Raw genomic sequence first — 24,466 nt, 5'->3', positions numbered from 1 at the left:
CCAACTTGCTGTCTGCTTTTCCTCAGCCTGGAACCTAAAGAAGAAGGAATTGTGCTTGCAAAACATGTGCCTGAGCCCAGTTCCACTGCCCCCTCACCCCAGATCCTTTGAAGCATTAAGGGACAGTTTAAAGAACCACAGTGCATTTGATTTCAATCGAATGTGAACTCAGATGTGCACCCAAATACTCATATCCATCAGGGATGTTCACATTTGGAAATGCATGCAAGTGGTGATCACCAAGCTGAGGATGTTGGCCCTTTTCAATAAGCTTTGAATTCCTGTCTAATATGTATCTAACCCTGGTGTTGCATGTCTGTATGATTGTATTTAGTTTTATTGGCTGAAGTATAGTCCCTTTGCTCACTGTTCTCTTTTGGTGGTTTTATTGTTTTTTCAGATTATATTTCCTTTTATTTGTTGTTCCCCGCCTTGAGAATCATTGTATTGAAGGGCACTTATAATTGTCCTAAACAGATCCAGACATAAAGGTGCATCCTGTTGAAAGCAATACAGTGTGAATAGACTACACCTGCATTCAGGTGCACACTTAATTTAGGCCAGCACTTTCTGATCCAGCATGCAGTACCACATGGAAAGCTGCCACCCTTGAGAGAGGAAGCATGGGTGGAAGATGGAGAGGGAGGTAAAAGGAGGGGAAATGTACTCCTTTTTACCCTGATCTTCTTTTTCTTCTGGGGAAAAGAAGGGAGGGGGAGGGAGGGAGGGAAAAGCAAAATACACAGACTGAGCATATTGTTCCTGGAATACACTTACGCAGAAAAGCCTGCTCCCAGCATTCTATGGCACTCTCCAAACATTCTGTCATACTCTAGCATGAGTAAGAAACAGATGGGAGAAGATTTGATTCTCAGTAGGTAAGCCCTAAACTCGCTTTATATCAGAGAGAGTTCAATTGGCTTCAGTAAGGAAGGGGTTTTTCAGCAGAGGCAGGGCACACGTTAGCCTCCAACACCCCCCTCCCCAGTGGCACCCCATTATTTATTTTCATGTAAGTGAATAGGTGCCATTCACTGCTGCAGAGAAAAGTAAAGCACTCAGTGGGCAAGTTCTCACAATCAGAAGCATCTCTGGTAAATGTTAAATCCCAGAATAGTGTGGCATGCACACTATCCGTTTCTGGTCATGAGAACCCAGAAATTTCTGGCGGTGCGGAGTGGCAAGGCACCAGTCTGGCATTTACCTGATAGAGATAGCCATATAGATCAAGTCCTAGACTAACTGTTGGGTAAACCCTGGGTTGGCGTGGGCCAACCTCCACATCATCAGAAAATTCTGGATTCTCACATCCAGAAATCAGGAGGAGCACTTGCACCCTGCTAATCTAGGATGTCACATTTATGGGAGATGATTCTGTTCAGGCGCGTAACAACGATAGGGCAGGGGGAGACAGTTGTCTGGGGGCCCCACTGCCTTGGGGGGCCCCCCAGAGGCACCTCACATGACTCCCCATTGCCCCCTGCCCAGCCCCAAGGCTCCTCAGCCACTTGCCCTGTTCACCGTCTCTCCAGCTTGTTCTCCTGGCCGGCAATTGAGCAGCAGACAAGCTGCAAAGAGCTCCTTTTCTGCCGCCTCTCAGCTGATCGGCGGGTGGGCGGGGCTTCCAGGGAGGCCTCCGTGTAGGCCTCTGTGAAGCCTGAACTCGAGTAGGGCCCAAGCCAGCCAGGAAGGAGGAGGCAGCCAGAGTGGCCACCACTGTTCTCTGAAGCAGAAGACCCCTTGCTGCCAGGTAGAGTGTGAACTGCTTTTTGTGGTTACCTTTCCCGCCCCCCCCCCCCGCCATATATAGGGATCTGCTTGCCATAGGGCTTGGATATGGGGGGGGGAGGGACTGAGAAGTCTCTGAATATTTATTTTTAAACAGCTTGGAAAATTTGTTGGCTTTAAAAAAACTATCTAAAAAGTCCTATAAGTGGCTTGTTTCATGGCAGAAAATTGCAAAAACTTCTGGAACAGTATTTTATTAATTTTATTCATTCATTCATTCATTTATAAATGCACTTACGTTCAAGTTGTCTTGCAACCCAGAAGGTCTGAGTGAGAACTGTGAAGCATGTGTGGTGCTTTTATTTTATTTTATTTTTCTTGTGTGTGAACTGCTCCCCAATAACTTGCAGGGACTTCAGGGTAAATCTGGCCAACATGTGAATACAGCACCTCCATTCCAGAGGAGATGTGTGTTAAAGGGCTTTAAAAGCCTCCTGTGAAAAACCTCCTGGAATCAAACTTGACTGAATTTGTTCAGAATTCTGAGAAAACAAACATAGGCTCACCCTGCATGGTTGAAAGTCTCCTTGGCTAATCTGCAGCGAGGGGGCCATTTTAAACATTCATCTTTCTAGTGTGTTCTAGGCATTAAAAGTAGCACAAATATATAGTACTCAATGTATATCACTATATATTGTGACGTGTGCGTGTGTGTATTCAGTGAAATGTATTTGCAGGCAGCATACTTATTTTGGAATATCAGACTTAAATCCTTGGGGGCCTGGGGTGTGCGGAGGCCCTGGACTTTGAGTGGGGGGCCCCCATTTTAAAATCTCGTCTCTGGGCCCACTCCAACCTTGCTACGCCCCGGATTCTGTTCATGAGAACTTGCCCAGTTTGGGGGGTGCTGATGTACTGAGAGCAAATCTCTCCCCTTTAACCCTTAATAGCCCAATCCTCTGTGACAGGAATCCCACAGAAGTTGTCGTGCACACAAAGTGTACCCCTCAGTGGTCCACTATCCAGTCCTCCAATATTTCCCTTGTTGCATGTAGAGTTTCACCGTAATTGCTCAAAATACACTGCAAGCTTGTGTTAAGGATTCAAGCCAGGCTGCTTTTTTATTGAGGCTGGGTTGAGTTAGGCTTGCAAATTCAGGTGAACAATGACAGATTGACACCCTGCTCAAATAAAATCTCCTTTCTTTAGAGATCCAACTGGTAAAAGGTGGGTTTGGTGCTTACCTATGCCCCCTTCTTTAGGACTTTCCAGACAAGCAAGGAGATTTGTGCAAGTTATTGATTGATTGATTGATTGATTGTTAGATTTATATACCGCCATTCATTAAAACCAGGCATCCCCAAACTGCGGCCCTCCAGATGTTGCTGAACTACAACTCCCAGCATCCCTAGACACAATTTTTTGTGGCTGGGTATGCTGGAAGTTGTAGTTCAGCAACATCTGGAGGGCCGCAGTTTGGGGATGCCTGATTAAAACAGTCCCAAGGCGGTTTACAGCAAAATTTAAAAACAAGATGGTAAAAAAGACACAATTAAAATATTAAGTGAAAAATATTAAACAAATCTGATTAAAAATTTAAAACAAAAGCATAAAAACAATGCAGAGTACAAAGAGCAGCAGCAGAGAATCAAATAAATGCCTGGGCAAAAAGGCCATGATTTTACACTCTTTCTAAAAGCTGTGATGGAGACTGAGGAGTGAATAGCCACTGGGAGAGCATTCCAGAGTCTGGGGGCAGCAACAGAAAAGGCCCTGTCCCACGTGCATGACAACCAAGCCTCCCTAATTGTCAGCACCCAGAGCAGAGCCCCCTCAGATGACCTCATCAAGTGGGCAGTAACCCTTGGGAGCAGGCGGTCCCTCAGGTATCCTGGGCCCAAACCGTTAAGGGTTTTAAAGGTCAAAACCAGCACCTTGAATTGAACCCGGAAACAAACTGGTAGACAGTGCAGCTCTTTCAAAATGGGTGTGATGTGCTCCCACTGGGCAGCTCCAGATAAAACCCTAGCTGCCGCATTTTGCACTAGCTGCAGTTTCCGGATTTTCTTCAAGGGCAGCCCCACGTAGAGCATGTTATAGTAATCCAGCCATGACATGACTAAGGCATGAGTAACTGTGGCCAGATCTTCCTTCTCAAGAAAGGGACGCAGCTAGCGCACTAGCCGAAGCCGTGCAAAAGCACGCCTGGCCACCACCTCCACCTGAGCTTCCAAAAGCAGAGCTGGGTCCATTAATACCCCCAAGCTGCATTCTTGTTCCTTCAAGGGGAGTGCAACACCATCCAGAACCAGTAAAATCTCCTCATCCCGATTGGCTCTCCTACTGACCACCATTACCTCCGTCTTGTCCGGATTCAATTTCAGTTTATTAGCCCACATCCAACCCATCACGGCCTCCAGCCCCCGATTCAGGACATCTGCTGCCTCCCTAGGATCAGGTGACAAGGAGAGATAGAGCTGAGTGTCATCCGCATATTGCTGACAACTCAGTCCAAGTCCCCGGATGACCTCTCCCAGCCGTTTCATGTAGATGTTAAACAGCATGGGGGATAAGACCGAACCCTGCGGGACCCCACAGGCCAATGGCAAGCAGTAGTCCCCCAGCACCACCTTCTGGACCCTCCCCCCAAGAAAGGACCAGAACCACTGCAACGTAGTGCCTCCAATTCCCATACTCGAGAAGTGGCCCAGAAGGATACCATGGTCGATGGTATCGAACGCCGCCGAGAGGTCCAGCAGAACCAACAGGGACACACTCCTCCTGTCTAGTTCGCAGCATAGGTCATCCACTAGAGCAGGGATGGGGAACCTTGGCACTCCTGCAGATGTTGGCCTACAATCCCCATAATCCCTAGCTATTGGCCTCTGTGGCTGGGGATTATGGGAGTTGTAGTCCAAAAACAGCTGGAGTGCCAAGGTTCCCCACCCCTGCACTAGAGCAACCAAGGCAGTCTCAGCCCCATATCCAGGGCGGAAGCCAGATTGAAAAGGGTCCAGATAATCAGTATCATCCAAGACCCTCTGCAGCTGGCACGCCACCACACGCTCTATCACCTTGCCCAAAAAGGGCAGGTTAGAGACCGGTCTATAGTTGTCCGGGTTGGAGGAATCAAGGGAGGGCTTTGATGTACTCAATTAATGTACTGTTATGCACACCTGGCAAGAGATCCAGATTCTAACCCCAAGACAGCAGTTTTGTTGCAGAGATATTTCTCAGCACTCAGAATATACTAAGGTTTTTTTAATTGTCACTGAGAGAATTTTCAAATCCTCTCCACACATGCATACACAGCTAATAAGTCCATTACTATTGGGAATGTGAATGCCATGGGCCTCCATGGCATAGTGCTTGTTGTGACATCATTGGTGATTAATGTTGCTGCAGCTCCTTTCCCTGAGTGCACATCTCCCCAGTTATTGTTTTAAAAAATGCAAAGAGCATTTTGACCTCATGCTTTGGTAACGTCCAGATTGGACTACTGCAATGTGTTCTATGTGGGACTAGCCTAAGACACTTCAGAAGCTTCAGTTGGTCCAGAACGCTCCTGCAAGGATGCTCATGGGTGCAAGTCAATTCATGAATGTTATACCCATCCTGCAGCAACTTCTCTGGTTACCAGTCCACTTCTGGGCTAGATTCAAGGTGCTGGTCTTAACCTTTAAAGCCCTACACGGCACGGAGTCGGGATACCTGCCAGTCAGCATTCGCCCATATGAACCTGCTAGGGCTCAGCACCTCAGACCCTGCTCATGATCCTGCCACTAACAGAAATCCAGTTGGAGAGGACTAGGGAGAGGGCCTTTTCAGTTGCGGCCCCTCAGTTTGGGAAAGCCCTCCTGGAAGAGCTTCACCATGATCCCTCCCTCAGGGTTTTAAAAAAACAATTAAAGACACATCTTTTGTGTGAACCACTCCAAGTAGTAGTCTACTGGAGGGGCAGGGTATAAATCTTTCAGATAGATAGATAGATAGATAGATAGATAGATAGATAGGAGCAAGCAGGCCCGCCTCCTCCAGGAGAGGAGAGCTGGTCTTGTGGTAGCAAGCATGACTTGTTCCCTTAGCTAAGCAGGGTCTGCCTTGGTTGCATATGAATGGGAGACTAGAAGTGTGAGCACTGCAAGATATTCCCCTCAAGGGATGGAGCCACTCTGGGAAGAGCAGAAGGTTTCAAGTTCCCTCTCTGGCTTCTCCAAGATAAGGCTGAGAGAGATTCCTGCCTGCAGCCTTGGAGAAGCTGCTGCCAGTCTGTGTATACAATATTGAGCTAGATAGACCAATGGTCCGACTCAGTATATGGCAGCTTCCTATGTATATATGTTCCTCTGTCCATTATATGGAACATAGTACATTATTGGTATAGTGCAAGTATAGTTTCATGGCAAGGTCTGGCAGCCAGTAGCATTGCCTATCAACCCTAAGAGCAGCTCCCTAATCATTTAGCAGACCCATGCAAAGCTTCAGCTGGATATTCTGCACTGCCCCCCTTGCACCGTGTGAAGGTGACTGTTCCCAGTGCTGTACTTTGCCCATTGCCAGTGGGGCTCCTTTAAGGGAGACGGAGCCCTCTCAAGCCCCCCAGAGCCGTCGTGGAAGGTGCTCACAGAGTGCTGGAAACTAAGTGTTGTCCTTCCAAGTGTTTTCCCTGTTGGGAAAGTGCAAGGAAGTGTGCTGCACGAGCACTCTCCAAGATGGCACCAGGGCTTGACTGTGCTCCATTTCTCTTAAAGCCCCACTCCTGCACTAGGGAAAGTGTAGCCCTGCATGGCGCTCAGGGGATGCTCATGGAGCTCATGGAGCCTGCGTGGGAAATGGCTCACATTGAAGATGTTTTGCCAGAGTGGCCTCCACCTGGAAAATAGTGAAGATCACGGACTTAGATAGTCTGAAAAAAGCCCTTTGCCTCGCTCTGCTGGCATTGCCCTAAATAGCTGATATGCCCTCTGCATTTCTTTGATGGTAATTAAAGCCCTGCCCACATAAACAAACAGCAACCTGATCTACCACTAGGTCTTCATGTCTGAGACCCAGGAGTGACAGGCACACTTGTCCATCTCACTTCTGTGAAATGGGAAGAATACTAATTATAATGTTGGTTTCACAGTGGCATTCAGATCATAATCAGATCATTACCTTAAAGCAATTGGAGAACTACTTATTTTAAAGTGTTAAAATAACAACACAGTGTTTTCATGTTGCATTTTATATAAGATGAGAATGTAGAAGTGGCACTTCGAATAATGGCATGAGCCAGCCTAATGATATTTCTAGAGGAAGGGAGAATCTCCCGTTTTAGAAGCAGAGATCTTTAACTACACTGGCAGAGGAAGTTTCTTTTCCCAGCTTCACCTACAACATGTGTGTTAGATCAGTCCTTTGGACTGTTATGTGGCTAATTTTAAATGTGCCTAATCAGTTTCTTAGACAATGGGCATATCTTATTTTCATGCACTTTTAATTAACACATGCATATATGAATAAGATGTTGAAGAAAAATAAGATATACGTTTCCACTTTCACTTCATAGTCTCTGTCGCCTCATACCTAAGGTTTAATATAGGTGTCCTCACAGCAGCTCTCTAAAGGAATTGTTGCCATTATACAGATGTGTAATGGAGGCTGAGAGGGTTATGAATCATACGGTGTGATTTAGTAAAATGCAAAGTGCTTATGTCCCACAGATTTCCATTGAAGAGCATTAAACACATGCTTAACTCTTTCATTTGAACCTAAAACACTTCATGTTGGGTGGATCACATCCATAATGATTTGCCTGAAGTCATCCAGTAACCAAATGACTGAAACAGACCATGAACTTGAGTCCCAGAAGTCCACATGTTATCCAGTGATTCATACTGACCTTTCAGTGACCAAAGGGAATGGGGATCTCTCTGCTGAATATCACACCTCCTCTTCAGTTTACTCTGGTTGTCTAAGAGCTGGTGTCACATAGTGGCTGCTTTTGAGCTGGGAAATCCCTGGCTCAAATCTCATCCCAGTCATGAGCTTACGAATTAGCCTCCAGCAAGCCCCTCTTTTGCAGCCCTCCAGACCACTGCAGTAGGGGGAGAATAAGTCTGACTCATTTTGTCGAGTCCTTGCAAGGAGTCCTCCGGACATAATGTCCATAAAGTGTTTGAACATTCTAAAACTACCATATTGATGCTAAGAATTGCCATTATTTTTGTTGATGAAAAACTTCTATAGGACAAAAACTTGTGTTTTAAAAAACCCACACACATATCAAGGCTATTCACATGAGCAGCCCTACCCTGGCATGCACAGCCCTACCAGGGTGAGGCACTGGGATCAAGGCCAGTCCTGATGCTGCCCTGCTGGGTAGCTTGAGATTTTACCTTGGGCTATTATTTAGATAGAACAGTGTGAGTGTGCCCTTCTGCCCAGGTACCTGAGTGTGGGGGAGGGGGCTGCAGGCAGCCCGGGCACACACAGAGCCAGGCAGCAAGAGCCCCCAGCTGCGGGGGAATCCCTCAATGCAGCGCACGCTCCGGGCACAGTGCACTGAGGGATGGTGGAGGACTTCCTCCTCCAGCTCCCTGCTCTGCCGCTCACTGTGGTGCAGCTCGTGTGCCACGCAAGCGGCAGAGCCTTAGAACTCAATCTGATCATGTGCAGGGAGGCAGAGAGGGGCCTGCCTCCCCGCCAGCCCTCTCCCCCCACCCCGCCCCATCATTTTCAGTCATGTGAATGACCTTTGGGTTGGAAAATCCAAATGGTGCCCTTCCCTTTGCACAATATACCATAACATTAAATAGCTAGCTAACAGATTGTCTTCTAAGGTTGCCCAAAATCTTCCCCCTGAGACAACCACCTAACTCCACCTAATGATAGATCTAGCCCTGTTTCACCACCACCACCAATGTTTTCTCCAGATCTGTGCCCACACAGAACGTATCCCTCGGAATGCATGAGCATATTTAGTCCATACAACCCTCCTATGCAGCAGGAGCTTGCATTGCATTCCATGTTAGGCCCCTGCAGGTCCTGTAACAAGCAAGGTTGAATCTGGGGCCAGAGCAGATGGTGCATCAGCGTGTCCACCTTCCTGATGTCAGTACCAGAGTATCCCAGGGGGAAAGGTACCTCCACCTCTTCTAGGGAGACACCTCACACCTGGTGTTACATTGCTGCTCCTAGCTGGTAGCAAAGGCAGCTGCTGTATGGACATGTCCTTGGGGAGGAGCAAAGCAAATTATGTGTATGGGTTGTGGGGTTTTTTTGTTACTTCCAAAGAAGGCTCTGTACTAAGGTGAAGTTTTGGAACTGCTGATTTGGTTCTTTCCAGATACTCTTTCTCCTCTGTGATGATCTGTCTATCAACTGTGCACATCTGTCTGCTGTTCTCTGTAATATTTAAATGGAGAGCTTCTGCCGTGTGAATCATGCTAACCAACAGGGGTTCCCTTTATATAGGGCAGGGACTGAAACCATTACGTTTCAGTCCAGGTGTGATCAGACTTTCAGAGGCCTCTGGCCTAGTCACTCCTTCTATAAAGCAGTGGCTGAATGTTGCTCTCCCCTATTGAACTTGTGTTCTCACTTGGGGCACCATTTACTGGTAAGTTGTCCTACATGTGCCCCACTGAAATGTGCTAGGAAACATTCTGGTGGTTTGTGCCAAGGAGATATGCCCCAAGTCTTCCATTCTCATAATTCTAGAACTGACTGGCACTACGTTCAAAATATCTCCACGCAATTCATAATTCACATTGGAAATTTGCTAACTTGGACAGCTTTAAAAAGGGATTAGACAAATTCATGGTGGGCAAGTCTTTCAATGCCTAATGGTCGTATGAACCTCCATGTTCAGAAGCAGTATACCAGTTGCTGGAATACTGCAGCCATAAAGGGCTGTTGCTTCCCTGCCCTCTTTGTGAGCTTCCCACAGGCTTCTGATTGGCCTGGCCAATGTAGGAAGCAGGATGCTGGGAAAGGTGGGGCTAGGGTTGCATCTGGCAGGGTTCTTCTTGTATTCTTAAATTCCTTGCCGAAACCCCATCAAAATCAGTGGTGCTACCCGCTTTGTAACAAATGGCTTGAGGAAAGCAGCCCAGGAGTTAATTGCTGCTCCCTACAAATGCTAGTGGCCATTGTACACACACACACACACACACACACACACACACACACACACACACAGGCAGGGGGCAGTGAGCCAGTCCTGCCATTACACAGGGTGACCACATCAGTAAGCAGATTCTGAGGTATTATTAAGAAGCAGGAAACTGTCAGTGTATTCATTATTACATTTTTGCCACTATGGGGGAGGCAGGCACTCCATCTACATTTTTTTTCTTCAGGCATCAACATGTTTTGAGCTACCTCTGAACTTAAAGCAAAAAAGTTGGAGTGGGGAGGAATTAAGAATGGCTTCCCAACTGCCCAATCACTGCTCACAAGCTAGAGCAGAAAGGGCACCAGGAACCCCAGGAACGTGTTGCTTAGCAATACCAGTTTTGTACAAATGGCTGGAACATTTCACCCCAGGTAGGGCAACCCCACAATTGGAGTTGCTTCCATCTCAAGGTGTCTCATTGTCAGCACTGCCCCAGAATCATGTCGTCTGTGGATTAAGTAAAGGGCAGCATGGCTTTAAGCTGCTTTCCCCCTAAGCCCCGGGTTTTTTTGCACCCACCCAGCAATCGAGGCATCTAATTTCCCATATTAAATTCAGATCCAGTTTCTGCAAAGTGAAACCTGCTCCTTGAAGGAAAGAGGAAAGAGGGAGGCATATCCCGAAGAAATCCTAGAATGCAGAATCAGAGTGGACACTGTCAAAGTTATCCCCTCACAAAAGGGATAGACATTTTTAAAGGAAATGAATTATAATCAATACTTTAATCCATTACATTAATCAGTTAAAAATGGCATCTAGGCAACTTAGTAAGAGCCCAGCAAACAGGTGCATATTCAGAGAAGCTGTACCTGAGCTGAGTGCTCACCTGCTGAAACAGGAACAGCCCACCAGGTAGAGCCTCCAGTCACTCCTGCAGGGCTTCGATGTAGACCCCCCCTGGAATGAGAGGCAATACAACTTCACTGCATATCAACATCAATTTCTCCCCAAGATTCAGTCCTGGAAGTCTAAAAGAAGAAGAGCTACCAGGGTTAGCACGGTCATCAAGCAGAGTGAGGCAGCCACTTTAAGCAGCAGAAGTAAGCGCCATTTGAGGGTGGCAAATTAACAGCTGTTTACCTAAATGGCTCAGCAAGGAAATGATTTGACTACCAAGCCAGAGATTGCAAGTTTGAATCCCCGCTGGTATGTTTCCCAGACTATGGGAAACACCTATATTGGGCAGCAGCGATATAGGAAGATGCTGAAAGGCACCATCTCATACTGCATGAGAGGAGGCAATGGTAAACCCCTCCTGTATTCTACTAAAGACAATCACAGCGCTCTGTGGTCGCCAAGAGTTGACACTGACTCGACGGCACACTTTACTTTACTTTAATGTATTGTCTAATTTCTCTCTCTCTCTGAGGATAGGATTTGGATTTTCCACTTCAGGAGTCAAAAGGGCTTCAGCCAGTCCTGGGAGTCACTCCCAAAATGAGCAACTTCAGAATAAAACTCCCATTTTCTAGCATGTTGCTGATCAAACTGTCTTCTCCATCATCAGTTTTTCTTGGAGAAATAAATCTCAGCCTTGTGAAGAAAAGGGGAGCTTTTTATTAAAACAAACAAATAAATTCATTCATTTCATCTGGTCTGGAGACATGCATCTTGTTCCAGTTTAAACTTTGAAAGTATGTTTGGGATCACTTTTCCTCCCCTAGAAATTAAACTTTTATTGACCCATTTAATCTGCAGAAACAAACCAGCATAGATTCAACTGGCTGACTTCTAAGCCTGTGCAAAAAATACAGACAGAAATTACAGAAGGGTAATCAAGGTACACTGTAGCCAGTTCTGTCCACTGGTCTGAGTGGATCAGGACTGGAGCCTAAAACTGCATTCATTAAGTTACTTTTCTGGTATAGTCCCGTTGAAATCAATGGAGGCATTTTGTTAGTGCTGGCATATGGAAGATTTTGTGTTACACAGAACTTTTTATCAGGCAGAAAGAACTATGGCTAGAGACAGACAATAGTGGGGGTTTGTAAGAGTGTTGATAGAAAGATCACTGCTTGTGATGCATATGTTTAACCCACTTTTGCCTCTAGAAAAATGTTTGGCAGTTTAAAAAAAAAGTTTTATATTGTTTCCAAAACCTGCCAAACCTGATTGACCAGAGGCGACAGTGGGATAAAATAAATATGTGTATACACACCATAGGAAGCATGATGCCTCTCTCAAACCACTTCCACTTTCTCCATAACTATTGTCTGTCTCCAGCTTAAATTGAAGGATCACTGAGCCAAAAAGAAAAAAAAGATAACAAGGCTTTTGCTGTGAAGTTTATATTATAAACATACAAATTATACATAAATGCAATGTGCTTGAGCAAATAAAATTTAATTGTATTGTATGTTTATGCTATTTGTGTGTTCCTCTTGTTTGTTGTGGTGGTGCCTTACCTTGCAGAGGATGCAGTCCCCACCCTCTGGTGTTTTTGATGAAGTTTGTATTCACATTTTAAAAACACTCATCCTAAACACATTTATTTGGAAGGAAATCTAAGAGCCCTGTTTCAAAGCCTGCCTTCCTTCCTAGTATGTGTGCTTGTATGACTACAGTATAGACTTCTTGGAATCTGATCCTTAATATTTATTTAATTATTTAATAATGATAATAATAATAATAATAATAATAATAAATGCAATTTCTATACGGCCCTTCCAAAAATGGCTCAGGGCGGTTTACAAAGAGAAATAACAAATAAATAAGATAGCTCCCTGTCCCCAAAGGGCTCACATTCTAAAAAGAAACATAAGACACGCACCAGCAACAGTCACTGGAAGTACTGTGCTGGGGGTGGATAGGGCCAGTTACTCTCCCCCTGCTAAATAAAGAGAATCACCACGGTAAAAGGTGCCTCTTTGCCCAGTTAGCAAGGGTTTTTTATTATAATTATTATTATTATTAACATTTTATATCCCACTCTTCCTCCAAGGAGCCCAGAGCGGTGTACTACATACTTAAGTTTCTCCTCATAACAACCCTATGAAGTAGGTTAAGCTGAGAGAAAAGTGACTGGCCCACAGTCACCCAGCTAGTATCATGGCTGAATAAGGATTTGAACTCAGGTCTCCTCGGTCCTAGTCCAGCACTCTAACCACTACACCACGCTGGCTCTGATATATTTTATTCATCCTCATCATAACTCTACAGCAGGGCAGCACAACTTTGGCCCACTAGCTGGTGTTGGACTACAACTCCCATCGTACCTGACCACCCAGAGATGGAAGTTTGGGGTGGTATAAGAATTTGAAAAATAATGAATAAATATTGGCTACTGTGGTGATGGGGGAGCGGTTGTGCATCCCAACCCTACAGGGCTAAAAAAAACACTCCATTTTATAGGTGGGAAACTGAGAAATAACTACTTGTCCAGGAGCATCCAATGACATCCATAGATGTCAGAATTTGAACCAAGGTCTCCAGACCAAGACTTGACCAGACCAGACCAAGGGCACCCTTCATTGTTCTAAACTGGTATGTTCACAGCTGCCATACTCAAAATGCTTATTCCCAAGCCACTCTGGGAAAGTATGCTTGTTTGGAGAAGCTTGTTTGGAGAAGCATAATAAAATGATACCATTATATTTTGGTATAAGCATACATGGTCTGAAGACATGGTCTGAAGACCAGTCTGAAGACTGGTGACTCTGTATGCTAGGAAAGCTAATGCTGTAGGGATGCCCCTAAATGAATCAATGAAACATGAGGCAATTAACCAAGCCAAATAAGGCCTTTGGTTTCACTCGATTGTCCAGCACTCTGTGTGTAAGTTTATTTGTGTGCCTGGTTGTTTATATTATGATTCCATTGAACATGGAAATATAATAATGAAATTTGGTACACACATTCAGGATACAATTCTACGGTTGCTTTGTTGTGTAGCTCGACACCCCTGTCTGGTGCACATATACCTGTTTTAAGAGGTAGAAAAATCCAAAGTACTACTCAGTGCAAAACTCTCTCTTGAACACTGAGACCCACAAATGAATAATTGGTGTGCATGTTCAGGGCAACATTCTAGAGTTAAAGTACAAACTCCAGCTTGAGCCTTGGTTTCCAGGGGGCCAGGAAAGATGTAGAACACAAGGCAATGCAATAAGTGATTTGGTGACACAATGAAACACGATATGTACATTTATTGATAGAATTCTGTGTTTGAAGTTTGAACACCTGGCTAACACTTGCATCCATTTTCAAGGTGGGGGCGGGGAATGTAAAATACATTGTAAGGTGATTTATGCCTTGGAGACCGAGAAGGTGGACTGATGTGCACATTCAGGAACCATGTATACACATTGTATCTTCAAAGATGACCTAACCCCCTGCATGGTTTTCAAGAGAGCTAGGAGTCAGTGAGGCCTCTCAAGTCCTGTTTTACTGGTTCCGTTTAATAACGGTTATTAATAACAGCAACAGCAATAATAGCAGCAGCAGCCACCGCCGCCGCCACCAATGGACTAATACAGCATCCTGGGAACGAGACAGATCGTTTCAGCCTGCGTGAGACGTGGGGCAAGGAGGTAGAGGAGGGTCGCGCCAACAAGCTTCCATGACAAAAGGTAGATTTCATTCATTGTATTGCTGTCTCTCCCCTTCTTACTTTGTTGGAAAGAAGCAGCAAAGGAGTCCCTTTAGCTGCTGAAGGGACTCCTTTGCTTCTCTCCCAGGAGAGAAAGTTTCAGAAGCTTAGGAGCCAGACAGGGGAAGAAAAGTGATTTTTAAAGCACAGAGATATCACCATGGCCTTGGGAAGGAGCAGACCGCGGGGGGATTTCTCTAGAAGAAGGTAGTGGGGAGCTTGTGGGTTCTTTGTGCGCGTTCCGCTCTGCATCTGACCCTCGGAGGGCTTTGGGGTTCGACTCGTCCGTTCTCCCGAGAAAAGGCGCCAATCTGAGCGAGGCAGGCTGCTGCCCTGGTCAACGGAGCCGCCGCCTCTTTCCCTGCCGCTCCTCCGGCGGCGGCGGCGGCGGCACACACCACCACGAGTGGCCCACGTCCTGGGCGGCATCCTCCTCCTGCCTTCCCTGTTCCCTCCTCCTCCTGCCCGGGCTAGCCAAATACTGTATGTATGTCAGCAGCAGGAGGGGGGAGGGAGGAGCAAGCAGCAGTCCTCGCGAGGAGGCTGCAGTGATGAGGCCCCGGAGCAAAATGGAACTTTGGCGGGGAAGTGATGCGGCCGGGCGGGCTGGCGCGGGAGATGCAGTCGAGCGAGAGACAAGCCAGGTTGACTGCGTTGGGGCGGCGGCGGCGGCGGCGGCGGGGCGTGCGTGCGTGCGAGGGGGCGGGGAAGGGAGCCAAGGCCCATTGCTGGGGACTGGGGACGGGGAGCGGCTGGAGGCCCCGAGGAAGACCGTCGTCGTCGTCGGCAACGTGGATTTCTCCGAAGGGCGGGTGCGAAAGGGCGACTCGGCTCGCTCTCAAGGGTCCAGCGGGGTTCCGGAGGACAGGCAGCCCACGCAGCAGACTGGAGTGAGCCTGGAGAGAGAGCACGCCGCATTCCTCCTCTCGACTTTGGCCTCGGCACAGCGAAGGGCTGCGGGGCAGGGAGGCGAAACCCAGCCGAGGGATTCCCTGGTGAGGCCAAGCTGCATCTCTCTGCGCTGGAACGCACACACGCCCCTAAGCTCTCTCGCTCTCCGCACCCCAGCCTCACACCCAGCCCACTATCTACGTGCAGCACATTGCGGAAAAAGAAATTCAAATTTTAAAAGCCAGCATATCTGTACATGCACACTGAACATCTGCAATTCCAACTGTGCATGCATGTGAATGAAAGGATAGCGAGAGTGGACGATTAAAAAAAAAAGAAGAATCCAGGTGCATGGGAGTTATCTAGTCGCGGAACGTGAAACAAAAATCTTTTGAAAAGTAATATGAAATCAGTTAATCTGCAATGCAATGGGTGTGTGGTGTGGTGGGGTCCTTTCTGGAACGGGCTTTCTTTGAACAGGATCAAACCAGATATCAAATCGCCATTCATGCTTTAACATAATGACTTCGTCCAAAAAAAAAAAACCCAACAAACACCAGCCTCATTAAACGCACTCTTGAGGACAACCCGGACGGTTGCGGTGTGGCTGAATGTCCTCCTGCGTGTATCTCTCTCTGTGGATGAGAACGACAGTGTGCACACACAATATGTACCTGCGTATGTGTGTGCATAAAACCACACGTATACTACAATGCCCTTGACGCTACTCCCACATCTACGCAATCTTCAGCCATGCAGTCCTTTTGCCAGACACCCTTATGGGTGAGAACTGGATCTCATAGTAAAGAACATAGACGATCTGTGATCGATTAAAGGGGGGTATATACACACACGCAAGTAGACACCACGGGATGGAAACTTCAGCTGTAAAATACAATTCGTTTTAAGGCAGGCCCATTGAAAATGGTGGGACCCGCGTCTAAGCATTGGGATCCCACTTACGTATGGGCATCAGTCAGGTCAACTTAGTGATGTTTATGTCCTATTGGTTTCAACTGAAGAGAGTGAGGCTTATCTTCTCTCATCCAATTATCAAACTAGAATGGAAGGAACATTCTCCCATTTAAATTCAGGGGACTTAAAAGGGCTTAACTTTGACTGGATGCCGCTCAGCCTGTGTTAAAAGGTCTTCTGCATGACTCATATAATGTAGACGTGTAGGTACCAAAGTGTGCGAATTCACACGCGTGTCTCTGCTCGTCGTAAATATTCAGAGAGGACATTGCTTCCTCTTTATTTGGTAAGAATGTAAGGTTCTTCTCCCCACGCTCACACAAACACATTTGGGAGAGTGGGAAGGGAGGGTGCGATCTGGATTCTGACCGTAACCAAAGGCTAAACTCCCAGCGGTTCAGGCTTCACTTTGTCAACGCGTGTGTGTGCGCGCGCGCGCGCACAACGGCGACACGAACCCTGTCCGTGCCCATGAGATACAGATTCGGGGCTTGGCTGGCATCCCTCTACTGAGCACGCAGCACACATTTGGCGTTTAATTAGGCAGCGTTCCGCGCTGCTTTGCCTAAAATTTAGGCCCTAAATCGCGGCAGAGCTCAAGCGCACTCCTCGGATCGGAACAACTTTCCAGGCCCGATCGGAGGTGGCAGAAGGAAGAGCCCCCGAGCGCCACGTGGGGAAGAGATGCGCACGCCCCTCCTGGGAGGGCAGCTGAACCAAGCCGGCGCCTCCAGGACTGCCGCCTCCGCGAAGGACTGCCTTGCGCGTAAACGGGAGCATCTGGACAGCCGCTGTTGGAATCAGGGTGCTGGCGAAATGGACCTTTAGTCCGATCCACCAGGGGTCTTCTCATAAACGCTGGGCAAGCTCTGCCCGCCCCGCCCTGCGCTGAGTTCTTCCCCTCCGATCGTGTCCTGTTGGTTTTGTTCTTTGCCTCCACACCAACCGAACCGCCGCCGCCGCCGCCACCTTCTCAGTCTTTGGAACGAGCAGCCATTCAGACGGAAGGGGGAGCCGGCTCAAATTCATCAATTACCCTTCTCAGATGCCAAGCCTTTGTTTACAAAGGAAGGAGCGGGGCGGGGGGAGGAAGAAAAGAGAACGCTCTCTATATAGACATTATATCTACATACACACATACATACATACCAGAAAGATTCGAAATTCTTTGCGAGCATTTTGCTGGCGGAGGGGAGGATAAATGGTGATTATAAAGCTAATAGCAAGGAAATAATTTGGACCTGAAGAGCAAATTTAGCCACTTACATGCGTGTCCATCGAGAGGAAGGTGTTCAACATCTATTTTTTGGAAGTATGCCTATTACGTTCTCTATGTAGGGCATGGGTTTCAAGGAGACGGGGGCCTTTCTGTTTTTAAAGACTCCCCAGCGTTCCTTAAAGCTCTCCTCCCATCTTTATCTGGACAGGGGCCGGTAAGAAACGCCTCCCCCCACCAACACACACACTTTCCCTAACCTTCCTCTGTTCTAGCACTAGTTCTATCTTTTCAAACCTCCACTTGCTGCCGCGTCCCCGTCCGATACTAAACAGAAAAGGGAGGTAGTGAAACAGCATTAAACTTGCTGCCGTACTTAATTTATTTAAGCTGTTACAAAAAATAATAATTATATATGGAACCGTTAAGGCTTCCGCAAAATTTCGTTCCTATCTAAGAAAAAAAATGCCTCTGTTTTCTTAAAATTAAATAAACTACTTGTGGGGAAATAAAAAATAAAAACAAGAGTCCCTCAACGTTTGGTTTAAAAATATTGTGAAATGCATCGCCCTCTTAAGAGCCAGAGGTATTCAAGCCAAAAGGAAGGCGAGCAGATCGCCCAGGCTGTGTCTGCTTGCAATGAGGACAAAGTGCTGGCCAGTGTCGCGCTCGCCTTTTAAGGGGCTTCGTCGGTTTCATCCAGCCACTTGCGGGGTTTGTTGCAAAATCGCTTCGCCTGTTCCCGCTCCTCGCCTGTATAAAGCTACCCTTGATTTGCTTGCGCCCTCTCTCAGGCCACTCGATTTTTCTGCCCCCACCCCCGTCTTCTTTTCTTACTTTAAAAATTATATATCTTCATGTCACAACCGTTTTCCTTTTGAAAGCACAAACATCCAATTTGGCTCAGTGTAATAAAATCAGTCGGAGATCCTTAAACGCTACCATTCCGCTGAATTAAGTTGTGAAATCTAATCTATTATATCCATAAAGGAGAATGCTTTCATTGTAAATTCAGGTTATAAAGAAAACTCTACCTGGAGCAGTCAAGTTTCCCCCCACAATTTCCCCCCTCCTCCCCCCTCCCCATTCGGATTTGCTACTTGATGGCTTATCAAATTACTTCAAAACGCCGGTCTCCCCTTTTTCCATATCTCATTGGAACCAAAATTAAATGTGGCAAGACGTCCCTTTTAACAGCATGAAAAGGTCATAAACTGGCAACAACAACACAGGAAAGAATAAGACACACAAAATTATTCCAGCCCTTTGCAACTGAGGTTCTGTGATTAATTCGAACCCCAAAAAACCAAAAATCATATTGTATGTACATATATTTTTTTCTAACCCAACAACAAAGGCATAAGTAGTCAGACCGTAACTCTGCGGAACTGGAAGTTTGGCTAGCTCGCCTTATGGACACACGTGGAGCTAAAGATCTGATCATAGAACGAAATGGAATAGGCAAAAGAGAAGCAATTCTTAAATGAATTTTCTACTCTGGAGACTGACCTGGCACCGTTTTAAATAAGGGAATTTTTTTTTGTTTAAGAAAGGGAAAACCTCCTTTAAATTTTAACACACACAGAGAGAAATATATAAGAAAATTTGTGATGAAGGAAGATAGTCGTGTCTGACTTTGAATATCGGAAGGGCGAGAATACGGATCTGGCGTCTGGCTTTATTCAATTCAAAGAAATCCCCCCAAAAAAGAAAGGGGGGGAATCAACGCATCACAGATTAGCTGATTACACTTTACCTTTCAAAAGAAATAATAATTTTTAAAAACCGAGGAAAATAGCCCCCAAGTGCCTGCTAGCTCCAGGCCGAGGCATGAGGACAAAAATAATTATAAAGCATATCTACTAAAGTTTAGCTATCAGGGGGGATCGGTGGGTGGAAGGGGGGCTGTTCTGTGGGATGCAGCTTTGTCAGATCTTGGGAGAAAGATTTATTAATGTGTGGCTAATGTCCCCAGTGTTATATCCTCCTAAAGCCCTGCCCGATTTCCTAGTCTAATCTTTTATTTCCATCTAATTATTTTTTTTCCTGCCACTTCCAACTCAGCGCCTGAAAAGAGCGGGGTGGGGGGAGCGAGGGGAGAGAAAGAGGGAGGGGGGACCCTTAAATTCGAATTCTTGAAAGATCTCCAGTGTGTTTTGCAGCGCTGAAAACCTGAACGTCCCAATCCCAGCACCAACCAGTCCAACACACAAGCCAAAAAAGGAAGAACAAAGTCAAAAATATCTTCTTAACTGGAGAAGGGAAGGGATGAGTTGGGGTCGAAGAAGCTAAGAACCATTAGTGCAAGGTATTAATCTCAGTATAAGAAAAATATGCGGCGGAGGGGAGCCCACTAGCTAGTGCCAGATTTCATTTCCTAAAATGAGATTTAAAATACTTTTTAAAAAATTCAGAACTGGTGTGTGTGTATAATTACATTGAACCTTTTACGTTTACATCAAAACGTTTGCCAGGCACGTTAACGTCATTCGTGTTCCTATAGTATAACTCAGAATAATGGCGACCATAAGGCAACAATATTCGAATGAAAACATGGCTTGATATTTATTTTGTCTACATTTGAAGGCTTGTAGGGGTAAAAATAGAACCTGTACAGGGGAGAAAAGATGGATACTTATTTGAACAAAAAATGTTCCATTCCCTTTATATTTTTCGCCCAGAGAAAACCTGAATATGCTGGGTTTTGTTGTTGTTGTTTTTTTAAAGCCGATTCTATTCGTTTTAACTCGGAAGCAAACCACATGGATTTCAATGGGACTTACTTCCAAGAAAGTAGGTTTCTCAAACGATACCACCACCACACAAGGCACGTGGTGCAGGGACTGAAATGGAATTGTAAGGGTTTTTAAAAAAAAAATATTGAGATACTTTTAAACTCTGGGGGAAAGTAGAAAAGTCTACACTCATGAACAAAAATAGAAATAGTTACATGATTGGGGATGGGATTTAATTTTAGTGAAATCTATTTTTAATGGCTTGTTTTAGAAGGAAGAGGATCTTCGACAACTCTGCTATCTAAAATGGTATTTTAAAGTAAAATCTTATGGGGACCTTTTAATATTTATTTTCGTATAGCGTTCTAAAAGATTATGCCGTTTCAGTCTTTTAATACTTAATGACTAACTCACCACAACCCTCCCTCACACACACACACACACACACACACAACGAGGACTCTGAAGTTAAAATAAAATAATGTGTTAATTTCAGACTTCAACGGAATTTCCCACGCCTGTGGGAAAGCAAGTCCCTTTAAAACGCCCAAATAGGACAATGGTCAGACCGGCGGTGGTATTTGTATATGAGGCAACCATTGTTCGGTAGACCATTAATATTTTTATTCAGGAAAACTTGAAACTGGTACATTTTAAGGTAAACGAGAAATCTGTCTCCATTTCTATTTAATACAACGCATTTCCCTTTTATATTAATAATGCCCTTCCCCTACTTAGATAAGTGTTCCCACCTCCCACTTCTGCAGATCTATATTAAAATTCCATCCACAGTATTTGAAAGTTGCGAGGCGAATTGCCTGAGAATTATTTTTTAAATCACTTGAAAGAGTAAAAGATCAAATCAAACTAGGAAATTAGGGCCCACACGGGTTCAAGTTTACAGTTTATTTATACCTCATTAACACAATATAATTCGTAGTAACGTTACTGGTATTATGTTGAGGAAATTCAGCCAAGTGCCAGTTAGTATTGACTAAATCTGGACTTAGGGACTGTTTTTTCTTTCTTATGTAAGTAAATTTAATATTTTCTAATACTCAGAAAGCAAACATTTAAGTCTGTCATGAGGCTACACTTACCTAGTAAAAAATAAGTCTAACATACCTAATTTTCCTTCAACACCCCCAACCCCCGCTTAAAACTATAACAAAAAGAACTATTAGACTTTCTTACTATGGATTAGGCGACATATACACTTAAGTGTACATCTTCGTTTAGAGTTGTTCTGGAATAGTTTTATTTAATTGTATTTTTGCTGTATATGTAGCCTATATCCACTTGGGCAAAAGGCGGTATCAACTCCCAGCATTGTATTTTGTTCCGCCGCCGCTTTTCAAACCATACCAACAATCAAGTTTAGTTGATTGTTTTGTCTCTGTACGATTTCGTTCTAGTTCAAATAAAATAATCGCGGTGGGGGACCGATGACAAAATCGGGGTGGGGGGAGAAATGGAAAAAGCAACATACCTGCAAATCCAGAAAGCCAGGCCCTTTCCCCCAAAGAGTTATTAACACAGAGAGCGAATGGGGAGACGGGGCGGGGGTGGGGGGAAGAACCTGTCCGGCGTGTTTCGTTTATTTCGCCTACCCATTTTCTCCACACACACACACACCCCTTCCCCCAACAAAACATGAAAATGCAGTGCTGATTTTCTCTGCAACCCTCAAGAAGGGTAGACTCGCTTCCTCGTTGGGATATTGCCTCTGGCCAAATATTTTACAACCTCTGCTGGGAGGTGGGGAGAACAGAGTAGGAAGCAGCATATAATTATATGCGATCCTTCTCCATTCCCACCACCACGTGTTTCTGCAGTCCCCGGTCTTCGTACATCCGGGTCTCTGGCTCGCCATGCCTACATTTCCCGTGGCTTTTCAGTTCGTTGCTGGCAGCAGGGAGGGCGAGTGCCAGAGAGCTGCTTTACCTTGCCTTATATGCTGCCGCTACATGTCGTTTTGATTCCTCGCGAACGCATTGCTCCTTCCCAAGCTTCAAAGCATCACGCACGCAGATTTCCCTAGGTTTCGAGGGGAGGGGACTGCAGACTTCCGAAAACAACAAGCCGAAGACGAGATAATCAAAGCAAGCACTCCTGGTGCCTTTAGGAAAGGCCGCCTCCCCCAGTTCAGAGATCGGAGAGGGGACGAGTTGTCTCCGCCTCTCCAAAACATAAGAGCAACTTGCCTGGCGATCCATTGCTGCTGTCTTCAGCAAAAATTAAAGTTATTTCGAGCAGCGGGCTCCTGCGAGCGCTTCCTCCGCCTGCCAGCGGCCTCCGTCTCCCAGCTCTGCCATACAACACCTCCCCATCTCATCCGCTCCAGTTCTTTCTTCTTTGCAGAATTCGGTCTTCCTCCTGCTCTGGACCCCCCCCCCCCTTGTCTCTTACAGCCATCCTTGGCAGTTGCATTGCACGGCAGAGTTCCGGATCCATGTTTGCTACTTCAGGGCAAGAGAGAAGAATTATATCTAGACGTATGTGCATATAATAGATCATAATAAATAATGATCTGCATTGGAGGCTGCCCGAGAGTCTTCGCTGCCCGGCTCTGCTTCAGGTCTTACCCCCAGGGAGAACGAAACGAGAGAAGCAGCCACGGAGCTGGGGGAAGGAGCGCCCGAGGCGGGCGGGAGGAAGGAGGGAGAATAAGGAGGAGGAGGGGTGACTCCTCCGCTGGAAAGAGTCTCCTGAACCCTCCCTTCCCCCATTCTTACAGCTTTAATCAATGGGAACACCTCCGCCGTGCTTCTTTTAAGGAGGTACGGATTTTTACTATTAGCCATCAGACGCGAGCTAGGAGCTAGCAACTCGAGATGCTTACGCGTTAAACACTCCTCTTTCTTGTACGGCAAAAGCCCGCTCAAGATCTCACCCGGTTCTTTCTCAACATCATCAAAACCGACCCCCGTAGATTCCTCCGTCTCCCTCCAAGCTCAGAAGTCCACGTCCACCTTAAATCCCTGCAACCCTCTTTCTCACACATACCAGCTCTCGGCCAATCAACAAGACGCCTCGTCTCGCTTGAATGACTCTTGTTCTTTGTTTGCGGTGGGAGGATCTCTCCAATCTGATAAAGGGGGAGGCCCAGCTGTTGGAGGCATCTGAGCCAATGGGCGGACAGGCCTGCCTGGGTGTGCTTGCTCAGAATTCCTGTCTGCACTGGGGATGCCCTTCTGTGCGGGACTGAAATCTCCCGCTCCCTGCTTATTTATACTGGCCTTTCAAACTCAACTCATCCAAGGAGCTATTAGGCTGTCTGTCTGTCTAGGGCAATAATGTTTGAACAGGCCTTCCAATCTGTGACCGTTTAAACAAGGAACATTTCAAGGAAAGGCATATGATTGATATTTCAAATATGTCTTTTAAAAGAGGCCACACCGTCGGGTTACAAAAGTAATACGGACTGAACTCGGGTCTCCTTTATAGCTGCACTCCCTACTGTGACCTTCCGGCCCTCGGCTGAACCCCGGGTTGGAACCAAGAGCACACTAGCTGGCTGGCTCTCTCCTCCTCTCTCTTTTGAAGGGTGATGTCAGCTCAAAATCAATCCCATTTTCTTGAAGTTAAGAGAGTTGTTAACATTACTGATTTAACCTATCCGTCTGTTCTGGGAGAATATTTTAGTTATGAGCAATCAAACCAGGTAATAGTTCTAGTCTATCGGCTGCCTTGCTTTTAACCAATGAATGGATTACTTAATTGGTGTAAACAAATATTATATCTATATATACATGACATTCTTATATTTTATTTCAATATAAAAGTGTGTTGTTTTACAAAAAAACTAAATCATGTGCTTTAGGGGAAACCATTTGAAGCATGATTTATTCTTAATACCTTTCCATGATGGATTTATTCTTAACACCTTTCCATGAGGGATAGCTTTAAATTTTTTATTTTCTTTTGACTAATGAATTAATAAGGTCAACTCATTACTTAGGATGCTTATGGACTCTCCCTCACTGAAGGTCTTCAAGTAGGGACTAAACATTCATCTCTTGCTCTAACCCTGGATTTTCTGCATCAAGCCAAGGGTTAGACTAGGAGGCCTACAAGCCTCCCCACCCCCGAACCCAACTACCACTTTTATTCTTTTCACATATATTTATTTTAAATTGCTCTCATGAAATGACATGTTCACACAGGACAAAATT

General features: G+C 45.8%; 2 long non-coding RNA genes across 5 annotated transcripts in view; one reads left to right on the top strand and one right to left on the bottom strand.

Moving 5' to 3' along the window:
• Positions 1–14,342: 14,342 nt before the first annotated feature.
• Positions 14,343–24,466, top strand: part of LOC128346810 (uncharacterized) — a 58,252-nt gene continuing 48,128 nt past the window's right edge. For 2 of the 4 annotated variants that reach the window (XR_008317220.1, XR_008317218.1), the window contains exon 1: positions 14,343–14,454. This is a non-coding gene — a long non-coding RNA (uncharacterized LOC128346810). The remainder of the gene's footprint in view (positions 14,455–24,466) is intronic. The other 2 variants (XR_008317216.1, XR_008317217.1) reach the window with 1 other exon arrangement.
• Positions 21,167–23,288, bottom strand: LOC128346811 (uncharacterized). Its single transcript, XR_008317222.1, has 2 exons — positions 22,877–23,288; positions 21,167–22,753 (listed from the first exon to the last, which is right to left on the bottom strand). It is a non-coding gene; the product is annotated as an uncharacterized LOC128346811 (long non-coding RNA).

The sequence above is a fragment of the Hemicordylus capensis genome, chromosome 2 (assembly GCF_027244095.1).
Source record: "Hemicordylus capensis ecotype Gifberg chromosome 2, rHemCap1.1.pri, whole genome shotgun sequence".
NCBI lineage: Eukaryota > Metazoa > Chordata > Lepidosauria > Squamata > Cordylidae > Hemicordylus > Hemicordylus capensis.
This window is presented reverse-complemented; position numbering and strand designations above follow the sequence as displayed.